Here is a 21,544-nt window from a genome sequence, read left to right as displayed (position 1 = left end):
TCTCTCCTGGTACATCCCCATTTGGGTTTATCCTTCTCTTGCTTTTCTTCACAATTTTGCCATATACATGCATCCCTAAACAATTTACTGTTTTAGTTTTGCATGTTTTTGGACATTATGTAAAAGGTGTATGTGTTGTCACATTTTACTCATTATTGTGAGATTCTTTCATGTTGGTACATAACTGATGTAGTTCATTCATCTTCGCTGCTGGATAGTAAAACTTAAGAGTGACAAAGATAAAAATAATGCTGAAAGCTTCCAGAGAGAATGAGCAAAAACGAAGCCCTTTAAAGCTGGGAACCCATGGACACCAGATTTTCCAACAGCAGCCCTGTTTGTGGAGTTACATTTTTAAGGACTGAAGAAAAAGAACTTTGAACTTAGAATTTTATGTCTAGTCACTCAAAGGCCCCCATTTAAGTACTTTGGATGAAGTACTTAAATATGAGGAAAAACAAACCTAGGAAGTACTGTATGAGATAACTGAGGGAAAGGTGAGCAGTAAAGATCTGGGTAAACTTGCTGTCTTGGTCCTTTATGGCTGCTCTCAGAAAACCATGGACTGGGTGGCTTAGAAACAAAAACACTTCTCACAGTTTTGGAGGCTAGAAATCTTGGCATGGCAGATTCGTTATCTGGTGAGGACCTGCTTCCTGATTCAGAGATAGCCATCTTCTCTCTGTGTCTTTACGTGGTGGAATGGGCAAAAGATCAAGCTCTTTGAGGCTCTTTTATGAGGGCACTACTCCCATTCGAGAGGGCTTCAACCTCATGACCTAATCACCTCCCAAAGGCCCCACCTCCTAATACCAACACACTGGGGATTAGGTTTCAACAGATGAATTTGGGTGGACACAAACAGTCTATAGCACCCAGTCATTAAAATGTAGTGAAGGCCATTTAAATAATGCAAGTACAGAGTCTTTTTTTTTTTTTTTGAAGCCAGTACTGCGCTCTGCACATTACAAAGCTGCTTCAAGGATGTGAGTTTTCTCTAAAAGCATGTAACTTGAGAGGCCTGCCTCCTGTATTTTATTCTTTCTTTTGTTCTAAATGATTAAAAATGGTTTGTGTTACTTTTATGAGATGAAGTTCATCAAATTTGGGAAAGATTTGAGGAGGCTGGTTGTACAAGTGAGAGGGACATTTTAGAAGTGATCCGTGTTTTCAGATGTACTTCAAAAGTCCTTTCCTCTGCTAAGAGTTCATAGTTCGGTGAATGATTTCAGTTTTTGTATGTATTCTTGTCATTTTATTTTTTGAAACTATTTCCAAAAATCTGAAAATAAAATCACAGTCTTTTCTTCTTAAAAAAAAAATGTAGTGAAGGCCAAAGGAAAGACAAAATATCCATAATGTGCTCAAATTATAATTCCAGGCTGTATCAACTTGGTGATGGGAGAAGAGAGGAGACTTACAGAGATGAGAGAAACAAGCCCAAATGTACCAACTATAACAAGTCCAACTATAAATGGACTAAACTTGCCAATTAAAAGATAGTCCAGATAACAGAACAAAATCCTGATTATATGCTATTTACAACACTGGGCTCAAAAGTGTGGCTGTGATTGTTGAAGGCTGAAGCAACTTATGTTCAGAAGTTGATAGTGACTTGGAAACTATAAAAGTTTCTAAGCAATTTGTCATTTTATGTGTGTTGAATCTCATACTAAAATATCTGGCTTGTAGTTTGCATGTCTTTAATTCTAGAAATTTATTTTTTGGTATATTTTACAAAAGTCTTAACCTATAATGGATTGGGAAAAACAAATAGCAATTGCTCCTTCACCACAGATATGTTTAGAAGCACTGCTTACACAAGACTGGTTTACATAAGTATGTGCAAAATTGCAAGTAAAAGAATGGGGGGAAAATCACATGGGGCAAATACTATCCATCTATTATATTATTTTCAGACAAATTCTAAGACAAAAAAAAAAATTGTTAAGGATAGGGAGGTTCTGGGAGTTACCTGGTGGTTAGGACTCAGTGCTTTCACTGCCGTGTGCCCGGGTTCAAGCCCTGGTTGGGGAAGTAAAATCCTGCAAGCTGCACAACATAACCAAAAGGGAAAAAAAAAGAAGGATAGGAAGGTTCAATTTACAAAGAGGAGTCAATATTAAGCACATGCACCTAATCAGATAGCCTCAAAATTTATGCAGTATAAATGGATAGAACTACAGGAAGAAATTGGTAAGTCCACCTGCCAGTGGGAGGTTCCAATACTTCCCTTTTTTTTTTTTTTTAAGATTGATTGATTGATTGATTGATTGATTGCTATGTTGGGTCTTCGTTTCTGTGCTAGGGCTTTCTCTAGTTGCGGCAAGCGGGGGCCACTCTTCATCGCAGTGCGCAGGCCTCTCACTATCGCGGCCTCTCTTGTTGCGGAGCACAGGCTCCAGACTCACAGGCTCAGTAGTTGTGGCTCACGGGCCTAGTTGCTCCGCGGCATGTGGGATCTTCCCAGACCAGGGCTCAAACCCGTGTCCCCTGCATTAGCAGGCAGATTCTCAACCACTGCGCCACCAGGGAAGCCCCCAATACTTCCCTTTGATAGGTCAGGCAGACAAAAGCTAAGCAAGGTTAAGTGACAAAAGGGCATGTTTAGAATTCTGCATCCAACAATTAGAGAGTACACATTCCTCACAAGCACTCAGGGATGTTTCTAAAAGCTGTTCCTGTTCTAGGGACTAAAGCAAGCCTCAAAATCTTTTCAAAAATAGATATCATATGGAACATGTTCCATAACTATACACAATGTTAGAAGTTAATAAATTTAAAAATCTCTATGTATTTGGATGTATAAAATATTGCTAAATAACTTGTTGGTTAGAGAAGAAACCAATAATGGACATGTTCTTTAATGAAGTTTATTGCTTTTCTCCTGTTGGTTCTGTTCATGCATTCTTCTGGAATTCTGATTTTATGTTCACACTGCATCTCCCACATATCTCTAAGTTTCATATAGTTTCACTCATACTATCTTTTTCCATTTCCTCTAAGTTCTGGGAGAATTTCCTGTGCAATGATTTAAGTCACTGACTTGATTTTCTGGAATACCCAACCTCTTGCTCATGTTTCTAGCGCAATTTTTGAGCAATTTGTTTTAGTAACTTTCAAACATGCACAAAAGTAGAGAGAATAGCATAATAGCCCCCCATGTGCCCATCATCCAGCTTAACGGGTATCAACTGCTGGCCACTCTTGTTTCATCTCCATCCCTCAACTTTCCCTTCCCCATTGTTTTGATCAAATCCTAGACATTTCACTTCATTTATAAACATTTCAGTAGTTACCCCTAAAAGATAGGTTTTTTAAAAATTTCCTTCCTATTTATTTATTGGTTTATTTTGGCTGCATCGGGTCTTAGTTGCAGCACGCAGGTTCTTCGCTGTGATGTGCAGGCTCTTCATTTCGGTGCTCAGGCTTCTCTCTAGTTGTGGTGCGTGGGCTCCAGAGCGCATGGGCTCTGTAGTTGCAGCACGTGGGCCCTCTCATTGTGGCGCGCAGGCTTAGTTGCCCCACGGTATGTGGGATCCTAGTTCCCCAACCAGGGATCAAACCTGCATCTTCTGAATTGGAAGGTAGATTCTTAACCCCTGGACCGCCAGGGAAGTCCCTAAAAGATAGTTTTTAAAAAACCAAACAATTATCTTAAAAAATTACAGTGTTTATTTAATATGATAAATTTTTAGTCAGTGTTCAAATTTCCAGTTGTCTCATAAATGCTAGAGACAGGATCCACATAATGTCCACACGTTGCCATTGATATTGATTGATACATCTCTTTTGCTCTCTCACTCTTTCTTTCTCTCTTCCTTCCTTGAAGTTTATTTTGTTGAGCAATTTATTTGTCCTGTAGTTTCCTACAGGAGGTTCTGAGTGCATTCCCCCCAAACATATTCTTTTGCCTGGGGTGGGGGAAGCACTACTTTATAAGTGATTGTGTGTCCTTCCATCAGGCAGCATGTGGTCTCTCCTTTTGTGATGTTTGCAGCCATGAAATCTCAATTCCCAGATCCAGTAGTTTATTAGGGGGCAGTCCCTTTTTAAATTTGGGCTTTGTAATTGTATTTCAAATTAAAACACAATTTTCCATGATGTGATCTTTTCATAGATGCAATAACCTCTCAAGTCCACTGAAAATGTATCTTAGGAAATTTGCTTAAAAGTTTTCTCCCATGTCATATGTTTGTTTCATTGGGAAATGTTTCTTTCAATTCCTCAGAATAGACCCTTTTTTTGACTATTGAATCTTTTCATGTGCTTGGTGATTTTCTTTTTTCCTAACTGTTTATACTAAAGAAGATTTGTGTTTGTTCGGCAATAGGACTTATGGTGGATTTGGTTAGTTACTTTTCCCCCCAAAGCCCATGAGTTGAAATAAAAATCCTTTAGGCCTTTTGATTTGGCCTCTCCTTGGACTTTCTTCAGTTTGGTTCCATCTGCATCCATTTACCAGACTCTTGTTTATTCAGCAATAAAGATATCTCATATTTCAATTTTATTACAAATACCTTTATATTTATGTGAATGTGTGCTTAAAAGGAATGAAAATATACTCCAAAACTTTTGACCATTATCTTTGGGAAGTGGGGTTACAGGTTACATTTATTCCTTTTTTTCTATCTTTTTATTTTTCTGTATTTTCTAACTATTTTAAATACAAATTACTTATATAAATGCTTTTTTCAAAGAGGATGAAAATTGTATTACAATTTTTAATTGAAGTATAGTTGATGTACAATATTGCATGTTAAAGGTGTACAGTATAGTGATTCACAAGTTTTAAAGGTTATACTCCATTTACAGTTATTATAAGTATTGTCTATATTCTCTGTATTATACAATATATCCTTGTAGCTTAGTTTATACCTAATAGTTTGTACCTCTTAACCCCCTAACCCTATTTTGCCCTCCCCCTCTTCCCTCTCCCCACTGGTTAACCACTAGTTTGTTCTCTATATCTGTGAGTCTGCTTTTTTGCTATATTCACTAGTTTGTTGTATTTTTTAGGTTCCACATATCATATAGTATTTGTCTATCTCTATCTGACTTATTTCACTTAGCATAAGACCATCCAAGTCCATCCATTCCCTTTTATGGCTGACTAGTGAAAATTGTATTATAATTGTATTCAGCAATATTGGAGTTTAAGAAATGGGAAAGTCCCTGTACTCCTCTAATACTAATATAAAACATTGCACTTCCTCAAATTGTACTTAACGTTAAAATAACAGCTGTAGCCAAATATATCTCAGTAAAAATATGAAAGTGCTGAAGCTAATACACCTTTTGTCCTGTATAGGAAGGTTTTGCCTAATAAATGACATGGCTTGTTGGATGAAATCTTCCAGAACATTCCATCCTTGGGAGGAAAAATAACCACAGTCAGGAATGACTCTCAGATGGTGAGATTTAGGCATCTGCCACTGAGTAGTGCACAGAAGTCTATAGTGACCACCCCCTCGTCACTCCCTTCCCCCCAACACACACACCAAGGCAGCCCTTGCCTGAATTGGGCCAGTGCTATCTCCAGACACATGCCTGGCCTAAGGGGAAAGAAAACTTCTCTTCCCTTGCTGTCCCAACCTTCCAACCTATGAAGACGCTGACCCTCAAACTTCCAATTTGTATCACCTATGAAGCAACTGTCTTTGGAGATGCACAGGTAGCAGAGAGCCTCTTATAAATGTACCTGTATGTGTGTGCATGTGTAATATATATATGAACACATACATGTCATTTATTTGTTATGTTTTACCTCTTAGGCAGCAAGTGATCCATTGTGGCCTTGGGAAAATTGTTGGAATGAGTTTGAAGCAGGATGAATGACCCTCAGAGAGGTCCTCCTAGGAATGAGCTTCTTGCCCAACAGAAAACTGAGAAAAATAAAAATATTTCACCTCAAGTAGCATCCTAACCATTTTTATTGTGGTTCAGTGATAAGATGATGAGGTTTGCAGGTAGACAGATCCACACTCAAATTTTGGAAAACCTTCTTCCCACTGTAGCAGGGACCACTAAGTGTCCCCCAGGATCTATTCTCCCATTTTCCCATGGTCATGGAATTTCAGAAGGGCACAAGACTATACTTCCCAGCCTTGCTTGTAAGGCTGAGTGTGATCATGTGACCAGACTCTGGCCAGTGAGCTGTAAACAAGGCTGAATGGTGCAACCTCAGGGTTGTGTTCTTAAAGGGTAGATGTTTACCCTCATCTCCTCTCCTTCCCATTACTAAAAAGCAGAAGTGGTGGCCAACTGACTTGGTCCATTTCCACAAGGACAACACCTGAGAGGGCAGGAGAATATGAAAGAAGGAGCCTAAACTGATGAGAGAGAGCAGCCCAAACATTGACATGAGTGAGAAATACACTTGTTTAAACCATTATTATTTGGGCCTCTGTTGTAGCAGCCAAAAACTACATCCTAACTATTAGAGATTTTGTAGATCAAAAACAATCTAAAATTATAGGACACCTATCATATCATTCCATTTACATGAAATGTCCATAATAGGCAAATCTAAAGAGACAGAAAGTAGATTAGGGACTGGAGGAATTGGGGAGTGACCGCTAATGGGTACAGGGTTTTTTTTGAGAGTGATGAAAATGTTTTAAAATTTATTGTGATCATAGTTGTACAACTCTACGAATATGCTAAAAAAATGTTGGATTACATACCTTAAATGGGTGAATTGTATGTCAATTATATCTCAAGACTGTTATATTTAAAAAAGAGTGATAATGGAGGCGGTGTTTCAGTTCGGGAAGATGAAAAGGTTCTGGAGGTGGATGGAACAATATGAATGTACTTAATGCCACTGAAGTGTACACTTAAAAATGGTTACAACGGTAAAGTTTACGTTTATTTTACCACAATAAAAAAAGAGAGCAGGAAAAAACAATCTAGAATTAGACTAGCAATTCATAAGCTTCAACCTAACAATTGACCAGTTATATAGGCTTTAGCATGTTCCTTAAACTCTGGTCCTCTGTTTTCTTCTCTTTAAAATGGAAGTAATACTCATCCAGAGTATTAGAAAGGACTATAGGAGTTAAGATATAGAGACTCAACAAGCTAGGTTTCATTCCTCCTCAATTTCTCTCCTGGCCTTACAGGCACACACAGATATTTTTATAGAGCTACAATCATATTGTAGGTGCTTTAACTGGCAGGATTGGCCAGGCCAGACCTGAGACTTGGGTGTGTCAATCCGTAGAGTTGTGGGCTCCATCCTTAGTTCCTCTGTTCTCTAGAACAGCCAAATTCTTAAGTGGCCCAGAATTTTCAAAATGCTTCACAGATATCCAGACACAGTCCCTGCATTTGACTACCTCCGGGGACTTTTGTGGGAGGTAACCTCAACTCCCTCTACCTATGGGACTCAGATGTCTGCTTGCATGTGAAGTGGATAGGATGGGGCAGCTTGTGGGGCGCTGGGCTATGTTCCAAGCCAGATGTTCAGGGAGGAACAAAGAAGGAGAGAAAAAGAAACCCATTATTACTTCAGGGTTTTCTTTTCTTTATTGATGTTTTAAAGCTATCAAAGTAATACATGCTTATTGTGACAAGTGGAACAATGCAATCAATACAAAGAAGTGAAAAGTGAAAACTATCCCCCCCACCTCCCCCACCATGCAGTAACCATTGTTACCCCCTGTGTATCCTTTCACAGTATTCTCCTTGTTAAACAAACTCATACAATCATAAATACATGTATACTGTACAAGGGTTGTGCTTGCCTATTTGGTTTTTTTTTAAATTTTATATTGGAGTATAGTTGATTTACAATGTTGTGTTAGTTTCAATGCCTATTTGTTTTTATTGAAATAGTGTAGTGGCATACTATACAACTGGCTTTTTTCAGTTTAAAATATAGTATCAGAATTCCTACAGATGAGACCATACAGATCTTTTCTTTTTTCCTGATATTTTATGCATTGAGATACAATTTAACATAAACAAGATCTTCTACACACCAATTTCTTTTTAGTGCAGACTTCTTTTCATCTTTTCTGTTTGCTGCTTCTCTTCCATTCTCCTCTTCCTCTGCCTGTCCTTTGACACTGCTCTACTCACGCATGTTAGCGACCATTCATACATTTCTCTGTATTCATATACCCATGTAAATATCTATCTCTATCTACCTATTCACACACACATGCATCAACCCCACATACTCATTCATGTTTTGTCATTCTTTTCTCTACAAAAAAAATGGATCATCTTACACAAAATTTTCTGCGTCTCGCATTGTTCTCTCAACAATATCTTGTGGAAATCCCTAAGTCAGCTGACATCACTCCAATTCATTTTTTCCTAATGGTTTCATAATATTCCTAGCTGGGGATTCACTGTAGTTTATTCAAAGTTGAGGGATATTGGGATTTTCAATTTTTAGCAATCACACATAGCTACAATAATCATTTTTGTACCTAGGTTTTAACAAATGATAAAATACATTCCCAGGAGTGAGATTGCTGGGCTAAAGAGTGTGTTTTAAATTTTAAGGGATGTAACCAGAGTGCTTTCCAAAAACTATAATAATTCTATTTCCAATAGCATAGTATGTGCATACCTTACTCTCTTCCTCATCCATGCATCTCTGCCAGCAATGATATTATTTTTCTTTTAATTTTTCTCAGTCTAATAAATATAACGATATCTCATTGTACTTTAACTTGCATTTCCTTGACCAGTAATGTGTTTGAGAAGATTTTTCATATTTCTCAGCCATATCAATATGCCCTTCTATGAACTATCTGTTCATATTATCTGCTCGTTTTTCTTTTAGGCTGTTTATCTTTTATTTTGTGAGAGTTCTTTGTGTATTATGGATAGTTAACTCTTTATCTGTATTGTAATTTTTTTTTCAAATTTAGTTGTCTTACTGTTTCTTGGCAAGAAATATTAGAAATAAAGTCAATAGACAAATAAATTTGGGAAAAAGAATTTGCAATACAGATAGAGAGTTAAATATCCATAATTCATAAAGAGCTCTTATTGAAATTTATATAGTTAACTATATCTATCTGCATCTCCAGAGCAAAGTGTGTTTCCTGTTTTGGTTATGATAATCTCTCCATCCCTAGATTGCATGTGTAGTCTAAGATTTCACTCTTGATTTTTTTTTTTTATATTCCTATACCAGTCTTTATTTGCTTTGTTAAAATTGTTGTGTCACCAATAAAGCCATGTAAGTAACTAGACTCTTAGTACACCTACCAAAAAAGATGAAATTATTCAAAGCATATTAAAGAGGAATGCTCTTTGTCAGAGTTCTTTATAGGTCACTTCCAAGATATATGCAGAAGTTTCCCCATCAACTTTATAAGGAATCACGGGGCAGTTGGGTTTCACAGAATCAACACCTCATACCTCTGGCAGCAAGAGAGGAAAGTAACCATTTTGAAATATGCTGAAAGTGTTCTCCATAACAGAGGCCTACTTTCCAGCAAAACAGACTTCTCAAGACCCTTAGTTCCCTGGTGGAAGGGCATCTCCCTGATTCCACCTTCTTCTAACCTTCCTTTTTCACCACCACACCATCAGGGCTCAACAATGGAGGAAAGCTGTCACTCTTGATTTTTAGTGTTTAATTTTTTATATTTAAATGTTTAACGCTTCTGGAATATTTTTTAACATCTTTATTGGAGTATAATTGCTTTACAATGTTGTGTTAGTTTCTGCTGTATAACAAAGTGAATCAGCTATATGTATACATATATGCCCATATCCCCTCCCTTTTGTGCCTCCCTCCCACTCTCCTTATCCCACCCCTCTAGGTAGAACAAAGCACCGAGCTGATCTCCCTGTGCTATGCGGCTGCTTCCCACTAGCTATCTATTTTACATTTGGTAGTGTATATATGTCAATGCTAATTTCTCACTTTGTCCCAGCTTCCCTTCCCCACCTGCCCCCCATGTCCTCAGGTCCATTCTCTACATCTGCCTCTTTATTCCTGTCCTGCCCCTACGTTCTTCAGAACCACTTTTTTTTTTTAGATTCCATATATAGGTGTTAGCATATGGTATTTGTTTTTCTCTTTCTGACTTACTTCACTCTGTATGACAGACTCTAGGTACATCCACCTCACTACAAATAACTCAGTTTCATTTTATGGCTGAGTAATATTCCATTGTATATATGTGCCTCATCTTCTTTATCTATTCGTCTGTCGATGGACACTTAGGTTGCTTCCATGTCCTGGCTATTGTAAATAGAGCTGCATTGAACATTGTGGTACATGACTCTTTTTTTTTTTTTTTTTTTTAGCAAAGAAAATGTATTGTTCTTATATATGAAAAAAGCACCCAATAGGTACAGAATACATATTCTTTAAAGTACACATGGAACATGTATAAAAACTGAACATATAATGAGACATAAAGCAAATCTCAAATTTTGAAGGATTTAAATCATATAGAATATGTTCTGTCACTGCAGTGCAATCAAGCTGCACTGTAGTGAGAGCAAAAATTAAAAGATAGCTAGAAAATTCCCGTATGTTTGAAAATTCGGAGGCACAATTTAAAATAATTCCTGGGTAAAATAAACCACAATTAAAATGAGAAAATACCTAGAACTGAATGTTTCACATTAAAACTTGTGGAATGTAGTTAAAGTAGTACTTAGAGGGAAATTTACAGAATTAAATGCACGTATTAGAAAACTGAGTCCAGCAATAAGTAAAATAATACATAATTAAGTTGAGTTTATCCCAGGAACACAAGTTTCATTTAACACTAAGAAATCAATCACATTAACAGATTAAAAAAGAAAAAATGTATCTTCTCAACAGATGTAGAAAAAACATTTGATTAAAATTCAATATTCATTCATTCTTAGTGAATTAGTAAAAGAAGAAGGAAAGAAGAATGTCTGCTTTAGTCACTCTTATTTGACATCATACTGGAGGTCTTAGCCAGGACAATAAGGAAAAACGTAAAATGATATAAGAATTGAAATGAAAAAAAATTCATTATTTGCAGATTATATGATTGTGTATGTAGAAAATACAATAGAACCTATAATTTATTAAAATTAATAAATAAGCTTAAGTTTGTAGGATAAAAAATCAATATATAAAAACCTTTTACATCTGCAATAAATTAAGAAAAATATTTTAATATCAAAGCCACACAAAAAATAAGTTCCAAGAAATAAAGCTAATAAAATATATGCAGAACCTAAATAGTAAAATGATAAACTTTGAGTTCTAAATAAGTAGACATACCATACAAATGTCAATCTCCAAATTAATCTATAGAGTCAAATGCAATTGTAATAAAAATCCCAGTAGAGAGAGAGAGAGAGAGTGTGTGTGTGTGTGTGTGTGTGTGTGTAAACTAACAAGCTAATTCTATAATGTATGTGGAAATATAGAGGGCCCAGAACAGCCACAGAACTCTTGAAGAACAACAATATGGAAGAACTTGCTTGTTAAGATACTAAGACATATTTTAAAGGTATAATATTTAAGACTTTATTAGCCCAGAAGTAGCCAAATAGACCAATGGAGCAGAATAGAGATCCTATTTAAAATATAGGGAGGGCTTCCCTGGTGGCACAGTGGTTGAGACTCTGCCTGCCAATGCAGGGGACACGGGTTCGAGCCCTGGCCTGGGAGGATCTCACATGTCGCGGAGCAACTAGGCCCGTGAGCCACAATTACTGAGCCTGGCGCATCTGGAGCCTGTGCTCCACAACAAGAGAGACCACGATAGTGAGAGGCCCGTGCACCGCGATGAAAAGTGGCCCCCACTTGCCGCAACTAGAGAAAGCCCTCGCAAAGAAACGAAGACCCAACACAGCTATAAATTTAAAAAATTAAAAAAAAATAATAATAAAAAATAAAATATAGGGAAAGGATTTTATCTTTTTAATAAATGATGCTAGGATAATTGGATATCCATATTTTAAAAACGAAATTGTATGCTTACTTTCTACCGCATTAAAAAATCAACTACAAATGGGTCATTGACTTCTATGTGAAAGGCAAATCTATAAAGATTTTAAAGAGTTTATAGGACAATATCTTCCCTAATTCAGGAAAAGATTGATTAATTAAACTAATTAAAATTAAGAATTTCTGGACATACAGATGGCCAAAAAGCACATAAAAAGATGCTCGACATCACCAACCATCAGAGAAATGCAAATCAAAACCACAATGAAGCATCACCCCACATCAGTCAGAATGGCCATCATCAAAAAGTCTACAAATAATAAATGCTGGAAAAGGTGTGGAGAAAAGGGAACCCTCCTACACTGTTGGTGGGAACATAAATTGGTACAACCATTATGGAGAACAGTATGAAGGTTCCTCAAAAGACTAAAAACAGGGCCACCTATGATCCAGCAATCCCACTCCTGGGCATATATCCGGAGAAAACCATAATTTGAAAAGATACATACACCCTAATGTTCACTGCAGCACTATTCGTAATAGCCAGGACACCGAAGCAACCCAAATGTCCATCGACAGAGGAACAGACAAAGAAGATGTGGTACACATATATACAGTGGAATACCACTCAGCCATAAAAAAGAAAGAATGCCATTTGCAGCAACATGGATGGACCCTGAGACCATCATGCTAAGTGAAGTCAGGCAGAAAAAGACAAATATAAGGTATCACTCATATGTGGAATCTAATTTAAAAAATGATACAAATGAACTTATTTACAAAACAGAAACAGACCCACCAATATTGAAAACAAACTTACGGTTACCAAAAGGGAAACATAGGTGGGAGAGATAAATCAGGAGCTTGGGATTAACATACACACACTACTGCATATAAGGTAGATAACCAGCAAGGACCTACTGTATAGCACAAGGAACTCTACTCAATATTCTGTGATAACCTATATGAGAAAATAATCTGAAAAATAATGAATATATGTATATGTATAACTCAATAACTTTGCTGTACACCTGAAACTAACACAACTTTGTAAGTCAACTATATTCCAATAAATTTTTTTTTAAAAAGTTAAAAAAAGAATTTCTGTTCTCCAAAAGATTCCATAAGGAAACTAACAACAAAAAAGCCTTAGAAACAGAGAATACATATTCAATACATAAACTGACAAAGAATTCATATATAGAATACTATAGATATATTTTAAATCCTACAAATTCATTTTAAACATGAAACTAAAAACTGGTGAAAGACCAACATACACTTATATAGAGGATATACAAATGACATATATATCAGCCTCATTAGTAATTAGGAGAATGCAAATTAAACCACAAAGGGATACACACACACACACACACACACACACACACAAACTACCAGACCGTCAAACATTAAAATGTCTGTCAATACCAAATGACATGACTCTTTTTGAATTATGGTTTTCTCAGGGTATATGCCCAGTACTGGGATTGCTGGGTAGTATGGTAGTTCTATTTTTAGTCTTTTAAAGAACCTCCATACTGTTCTCCATAGTGGCTGTATCAATTTACATTCCCACCAACAGTGTATGAGAGTTCCCTTTTCTCCACACCCTCTCCAGCATTTTTGTTTATAGATTTTTTGATGATGGCCATTCTGACCGGTGTGAGATGATATCGCATTGTAGTTTTGATTTGCCTTTCTCTAATGATTAATGATGTTGAGCATTCTTTCATGTGTTTGTTGGCAATCTGTATATCTTCTTTGGAGAAATGTCTATTTAGGTCTTTTGCCCATTTTTGGATTGGGTTGTTTGTTTTTTTGATATTGAGCTGCATGAGCTGCTTGTACATTTTGGAGATTAATCCTTTCTCAGTTGCTTCATTTGCAAATATTTTCTCCCATTCTGAGGGTTGTCTTTTCTTCTTGTTTATGGTTTCCTTTGCTGTGCAAAAGCTTTTAAGTTTCATTAGGTCCCATTTGTTTATTTTTGTTTTTATTTCCATTTCTCTAGGAGGTGGGTCAAAAAGGATATTACTGTGATTTATGTCATAGAGTGTTCTGCCTACGTTTTCCTGTAAGAGTTTTATAGTGTCTGGCCTTACATTTAGGTCTTTAATCTATTTTGAGTTTGTTTTTGTATATGGTGTTAGGAAGTGTTCTAATTTCATGATTTTACATGTAGCTCTCCAGTTTTCCCAGCACCACTTATTGAAGAGGCTGTCTTTTCTCTATTGTATATTCTTACCTCCTTCATCAAAAATAAGGTGACCATATGTGCATGGGTTTATCTCTGGGCTTTCTATCCTGTTCCATTGATCTATATTTCTGTTTTTGTGCCAGTACCATACTGGCTTGATGACTGTAGCTTTGTAGTATAGTCTGAAGTCTGGGAGCCTGATTCCTCCAGCTCCATTTTTCTTTCTCAAGATTGATTTGGCCATTCGGGGGTCTTTTGTGTTTCCATACAAATTGTGAAATTTTTTGTTCTAGTTCTGTGAAAAATGCCATTGGTAGTTTGATAGGGATTGCATTGAATCTGTAGGTTGCTTTGGGTAGTATAGTCACTTTCACAATGTTGATTCTTCCAATCCAAGAACATGGTATATCTCTCCATCTGTTTGTATCATCTTTAATTTCTTTCATCATTGTCTTATAGTTTTCTGCATACAGATTTTTTGTCTCCTTAGGTAGGTTTATTCCTAGGTATTTTATTCTTTTTGTTGCAATAGTAAATGGGAGTGTTTCCTTAATTTCTCTTTCAGATTTTTCATCATTAGTGTATAGGAAAGCAAGAGATTTCTGTGCATTAATTTTATATCCTGCTACTTTACCAAATTCATTGATTAGCTCTAGTAGTTTTCTGGTAGCATCTTTAGGATTCTCTATGTACAGTATCATGTCATCTGCAAACAGTGACAATATTACTTCTTCTTTTCCGATTTGGATTCCTTTTATTTCTTTTTCTTCTCTGATTCTTGTGGCTAAAACTTCCAATACTATGTTGAATAATAGTGGTGAGAGTGGGCAACCTTGTCTTGTTCCTGATCTTAGTGGAAATGGTTTCAGTTTTTCACCATTGAGAACAATGTTGCCTGTGGGTTTGTCATATATGGCCTTTATTATGTTGAGGTAAGTTCCCTCTATGCCCATTTTCTAGAGGGTTTTTATCATAAATTGGTGGTGAATTTTGTTGAAAGATTTTTCTGCATCTATTGAGATGATCATATGGTATTTTTCCTTCAATTTGTTAATATGGTGTATCACATTGATTGATTTGCATATATTGAAGAATCCTTGCATCCTGGGATGAACCCCTCTTGATCATGGTGTATGATCCTTTTAATGTGCTGTTGGATTCTGTTTGCTAGTATTTTGTTGAGGATTTTTGCATCTATGTTCATCAATGATATTGGCCTGTAGTTTTCTTTTTTTGTGACATCTTTGTCTGGTTTCGGTATCAGGGTGATGGTGGCCTCATAGAATGAGTTTGGGAGTGTTCCTCCCTCTGCTATATTTTGGAAGAGTTTGAGGAGGATAGGTGTTAGCTCTTCTCTAAATGTTTGATAAAATTTTCCTGTGAAGCCATCTGGTCCGGAGCTTTTGTTTGTTGGAAGATTTTTAATCACAGTTTCAATTTCAGTGCTCGTGACTGGTCTGTTTATATTTTCTCTTTCTTCCTGGTTCAGACTCAGAAGGTTGGGCTTTTCTAAGAATTTATCCATTTCTTCCAGGTTGTCCATTTTACTGGCATATAGTTACTTGTAGTAATCTCTTATGATCCTTTGTATTTCTACAATGTCAGTTGTTACTTCTCCTTTTTCATTTCTAATTCTATTGATTTGAGTCTTCTCCCTTTTTTTCTTGATGAGTCTGGCTAATGGTTTATCAATTTTGTTTATCTTCTCAGAGAACTGGCTTTTAGTTTTATTGATCTTTACTATCATTTCCTTCATTTCTTTTTCATTTATTTCTGATCTGATCTTTGATTTCTTCCCGTCTGCTAACTGTGGGGACTTTTTGTTCTTCTTTCTCTAATTGCTTTAGGCGTAAGGTTAGGTTCTTTATTTGAGATGTTTGTTGTTTCTTGAGGTAGGATTGTATTGCTATAAACTTCCGTCTTAGAACTGCTTTCACTGCATGCAAGAGATTTTGCATCATCGTGTTTTCATTGTCATTTGTTTCTAGGTATTTTTTTATTTCCTCTTTGATTTCTTCAGTGATCTCTTGGTTACTTAATAGTGTATTGTTTAGCTTTCATGTGCTTGTATTTTTACAGATTATTTTCTGTAATTGATATCTAGTCTCATAGCATTGTGATCAGAAAACATACTTAATACAATTTCAATTTTCTTGAATTTACCAAGGCTTGATTTGTGACACAAGATATGATCTATCCAGGAGAATGTTCCATGTGCACTTGAGAAGAAATTTTATACTGTTGTTTTTGGATGGAATGTCCTATAAATATCAATTAAATCTATCTGGTCTATTGTATCATTTAAAGCTTGTGTTTCCTTATTTATTTTAATGTTGGATGATCTGTCCATTCGTGAAAGTGGGGTGTTAGAGTCCCCTACTATAATTGTGTTACTGTCTATTTCCCATTTTATAGCTGTTAACATTTGCCTTATGTATTGAGGTGCTCCTATGTTGGGTGCATAAATGTTTACAATTGTTATATCTTCTTGATCCCTTGATCATTATGTAGTGTCCTTCTTCGTCTCTTGTAATAGTCTTTATTTTAAAGTCTATTTTGTCTGATATGAGTATTGCTACTCCAGCTTTCTTTTGATTTCCATTTGCATGGAATATCTTTTTCCATCCCCGCACTTTCAGTCTGTATATGTCTCTAGGTCTGAAGTGGGTCTCTTGTAGACAGCATATATATGGGTCTTGTTTTTGTATCCATTCAGCCAGTCTATGTCTTTTGGTTGGAGCATTTAATCCATTTACATTTAAGGTAATTATCAATATGTATGTTCCTATTACCATTTTCTTAATTGTTTTGATTTTGATTTTGTAGGTGTTTTCCTTCTTTTATGTTTCCTGCCTAGAGGATTTCCTTTAGCATTTGCTGTAAAGCTGGTTTGGTGGTGCTGAATTCTCTTAGCTATTGCTTGTCTGTAAAGGTTTTAATTTCTCTGTCAAATCTGTATGAGATCCTTGCTGGATAGAGTAATCTTGGTTATAGGTTTTTCCCTTTCATCACTTTAAATATGTCCTGCCACTTCCCTCTGGCTTGCAGAGTTTCTGCTGAAAGATTAGCTGTTAACCTTATGGGGATTCCCTTGTATGTTATTTGTTGTTTTTCTCTTGCTGCTTTTAATATTTTTTCTTTGTATTTAATTTTTGATAGTTTGATTAATATGTGTCTTGGCGTGTTTCTCCTTGGGTTTAATCCTGTATGGGGCTCTCTGCACTTCCTGGACTTGATTGACTATTTCCTTTCCCATATTAGGGAAGTTTTCAATTGTACTCTCTTCAAATATTTTCTCAGACCCTTTGTTTTTCTCTTCTTCTTCTGGGACCCCTATAATTCGAATGTTAGTGCATTTATTGTTGTCCCTGAGGTATCTGAGACTGTCCTCAATTATTTTCATTCTTTTTTCTTTTTTCTGCTCTGCGGTAGTTATTTCCACTATTTTATCTTCCAGGTTATTTATCCGTTCTTCTGCCTCAGTTATTCTCCTATTGATTCCTTCTAGAGAATTTTTCATTTCATTTATTGTGTTGTTCATCATTGTTTGTTTGCTCTTTAGTTCTTCTAGGTCCTTGTTAAATGTTTCTTGTTATTTTCTCCATTCTATTTCTGAGATTTTGGATCATCTTTACTATCACTACTCTGAATTCTTTTTCAGGTAGACTGCCTATTTCCTCTTTATTTGTTTGGTCTGGTGGGTTTTTACCTTGCTCCTTCAACTGCTGTGTATTTCTCTGTCTTCTCATTTTGCTTAACTTGCTGTGTTTGGGGTCTCCTTTTAGCAGGCTGCAGGTTTGTAGTTCCTGTTGTTTTTGGTGTCTGCCCCCAGTGGGTGAGTTTGGTTCAGTGGGTTGTGTAGGCTTCCTGGTGGAGGGGACTGGTGCCTGTGTTCTGGTGGATGAGGCTGGATCTTGTCTTTCTCATGGGCAGGATCGTGACCGGTGGTATGTTTTGGGGTGTCTGTGAACTTATTATGATTTTAGGCAGCCTCTCTTCTAATGGGTGGTGTTGTGTGCCTGTCTTGCTAGTTGTTTGGCATAGGGTGTCCAGCACTGTAACTTGTTGTTCGTTGAGTGGAGCTGGGTCTTAGCATTGAGATGGAGATCTCTGGGAGAGCTTTCACTGTTTGATATTATGTGGGGTCGGAAGGTCTCTGGTGGACAAATGTCCTGAACTCGGCTTTCCCATCTAAGAGTCTCAGGCCTGACACTTGGCCGGAGCATCAAGACCCTGTCAGCCACACAGCTCAGAAGAAAAGGGAGAAAAAGAAAGAAAGAAAAATAAATAAATAAATAAACGTTATTAAAATAAAACATTCAAAAAAATTATTAAAAATAAAAGATAAAAAAGTAATAAAAAAAGAGAGAAAGAAAAAAAGAAGAGAGCAACCAAACCAATGAACAAATCCACCAATGATTACAAGCACTAAAAAGCATACTAAAAAAAACAAAAAACAACAACAAAAAAATCAGACAGTCAGAACCTAGGACAAATGGTAAAAACAAAGCTATACAGACAAAATCACACAAAAAAGAAGCATACACATACACACTCCCAAAAAGAGAAAAAGAAAAAAAAAAAAAACAATATATATATAAAGGAAGAAAGCAAACCCCAAGTCTACAGTTGCTCCCAAAGTCCACCACCTAAATTTTGGGATGATTCATTGTCTATTCAGGTATTCCACAGATGTAAGGTACATCAAGTTGATTGTGGAGATTTAATCTGCTGATCCTGAGGCTTCTGGGAGAAGTTTCCCTTTCTCTTCTGTGTTTGCACAGCTCCTGGGGTTCAGCTTTGGATTGGCCCCGCCTCTGCATATAGGTCACCTGAGGGTGTCTGTTCCTGTCCCGTCCCAGACAGGATGAGGTTAAAGGAGCAGCTGATTAGGGGGCTCTGGCTCACTCAGGCCAGGGGGATGAAGGGGTACGGAATGTGGGGCGAGCCTGTGGCAGCAGAGGCTGGTGTGACGTTGCAACAGCCTGAGGTGCCCCGTGTGTTCTCCCAGGGAAGTTGTCCCTGGATCACGGGACCCTGGCGGTGGCGAGATGCACAAGTTCCCGGGAGGGGAGGTGTGGATAGTGACCTGTGCTTGCACACGGACTTCTTGGTGGCTGAAGCAGCAGCGTTAGCTTTTCATGCCCGTCTCTGGTGTCTGCACTGATAGCTGCAGCTCACGCCCATCTCTGGAGCTTGTTTAGGTGGTGCTCTGAATCCCCTCTCCTCGCGCACTGCGAAACAATGGTCTCTTGCCTCTTAGGCAGGTCCAGACTTTTTCCCGGACTCCCTCGCGGCTAGCTGTGGCGCACTAGCCCCCTTCAGGCTGTGTTCACGCAGCCAGCCCCAGTCCTCTCCCTGGGATCTGACCTCCGAAGCCCAAGCCTCAGCTTCCACCCCCCACCCACCCTGGCGGGTGAGCAGACAAGCCTCTCAGGCTGGTGAGTACTGGTCGGCACCCATCCTCTGTGCGGGAATCCACTGTGCCCTCTGCACCCCTGTTGCTGTGCTCTCCTCCGTGGCTCCAAAGCTTCCCCACCCCCCACCCAGCCCCCGTCTCCACCAGTGAAGGGGCTTCCTAGTGTGTTGAAACTTTTCCTCCTTCACAGCTCCCTCCCAGAGGTTCAGGTCCTGTCCCTATTCTTTTGTCTCTGTTTTTCCTTTTGCCCTACCCAGGTATATGGGGAGTTTCTTGCCTTTTGGGAAGTCTGAGGTCTTCTCCCAGCGTTCAATAGGTGTTCTGTAGGAGTTGTGCCACATGTAGATGTATTTTTGATGTACTTGTGGGGAGGAAGGTGATCTCCACGTCTTACTCCTCTGCCGTCTTGAAGATCCTTCCTGGAAGTTATTTTTATGATTGTTTATTCCACTAATTTATCTATCTGTTCTATTACAATGATAAGGCAAATCCATGCCTATTGTTCTTTTCCTTATATTTACTGTTTTTTTTTCAGGCTTTTATTTTCTATTAAAAAAAAAAACAAACTATATTGTTTCATCACTACCAGCAGGAGTGGCCTGCATGGGATGCTGGGCTCAGGTTATGTGTGGGGCTGTGAGGAGATGATGATTGGGAAGCTGGAAATAAAGAGGGTGGGTTTGGAGGCCAGGCCCAAGGGCTCCTCAGATTTGCTTCTGGGAATGGGTAGCCATGATAAAGGAGTCATGGCAAGCCATGGCCATGCTACCAAGAAGATTAAGAAATTCTTGGAAATCTAGCTGCCTACCACAGTTGAGGTCCCATTTCTGCATCATGTGGTCAAGGACACTGAGGTCCTTTTGGCTCTTTGTGAAGGCAGCCATTTCTATATTCATGAAGCTTAGGAAATTGCTCTTGAACAATCTGCAGTTGTTCCCATCCTTTCCAGCATACTTTTGGAAAACAGTAATCAGGACTCAATGCACCACTGTCTCTATAGGGCTGGAGATTTTTGTCTTGTCGGAGTTGAACTGGAGGCTGTGGCACAGAAAGTGCTAGGTAGACTTCAGGCGTTTATTTATTCTGTGCTAACATTGTGTTAATCACAGTTTATCCAATCCCTCAGAAGCCCTGTTAAGATTCTAACTAGAATTACATTATATTTATCTATTAATTCCCAATAAAGTATGTGATATGTCCTTTTGCTTGTTTGGAATCTTGTTTTTAAGACTTCTAAAAAGATTTTAAAGTTTTCTTCACATAGATCTTATGTTTCTCATTAGACTTATTCATAAGAACTTAATAGTTTTTTGCTATTATACATGGAATATTTATTCAATATCTATTTCTCTGTGTGTATTGTATAGATCAGTTATTTATTTTTATATATTTATCTTATATCTAGCTAGCTCACTAAATTCTTTTCTTAATCATTTTAGTTTTATTAGTCAGATTTTATTTTATTTTTAAAAAAATTTATTTATTTAATTAATTTATTTTTGGTTGCGTTGGGTCTTCATTGCTGCGTGCAGGCTTTCTCCAGTTGCGGTGAGTGGGGGCTACTCTTCATTGCGGTGCACGGGCTTCTCATTGCAGTGGCTTCTCCTTTTGTGGAGCACAGGCTCCAGGCACACGGGCTTCAGCAGTTGTGGCTTGTGGGCTCTAGAGTGCAGGCTCAGTAGTTGTAGCGTACAGGCTTATCTGCTCCACGGCATGTGGGATCTTCCCAGACCAGAGCTCGAATCCAATCCCCTGCATTGGATTCTCAACCACTGTGCCACCAGGGAAGCCCTTCTTTTCTTTTTTTCTGGTCATCTTGCAATTACTAGAGTTCCAAGATGGTATTGAATAATAATGATGATGGTGGGCATCCTCTGTAGTTGCTGATTTAGGTTAGGTGTTTGTCCATTTAGAATATTTGCCACTTAATCTTGGTAAATAGTATTTATTATATATTTAAACAGTTTCCAATTTTATTTAGCATTTTAATTAAGAGTGGCTGCTGATTTTT

The sequence above is a fragment of the Balaenoptera physalus genome, assembly GCF_965194825.1.
Source record: "Balaenoptera physalus genome assembly, chromosome: 16".
Lineage (NCBI taxonomy): Eukaryota > Metazoa > Chordata > Mammalia > Artiodactyla > Balaenopteridae > Balaenoptera > Balaenoptera physalus.
Note: the sequence above shows the minus strand (reverse complement) of the source record.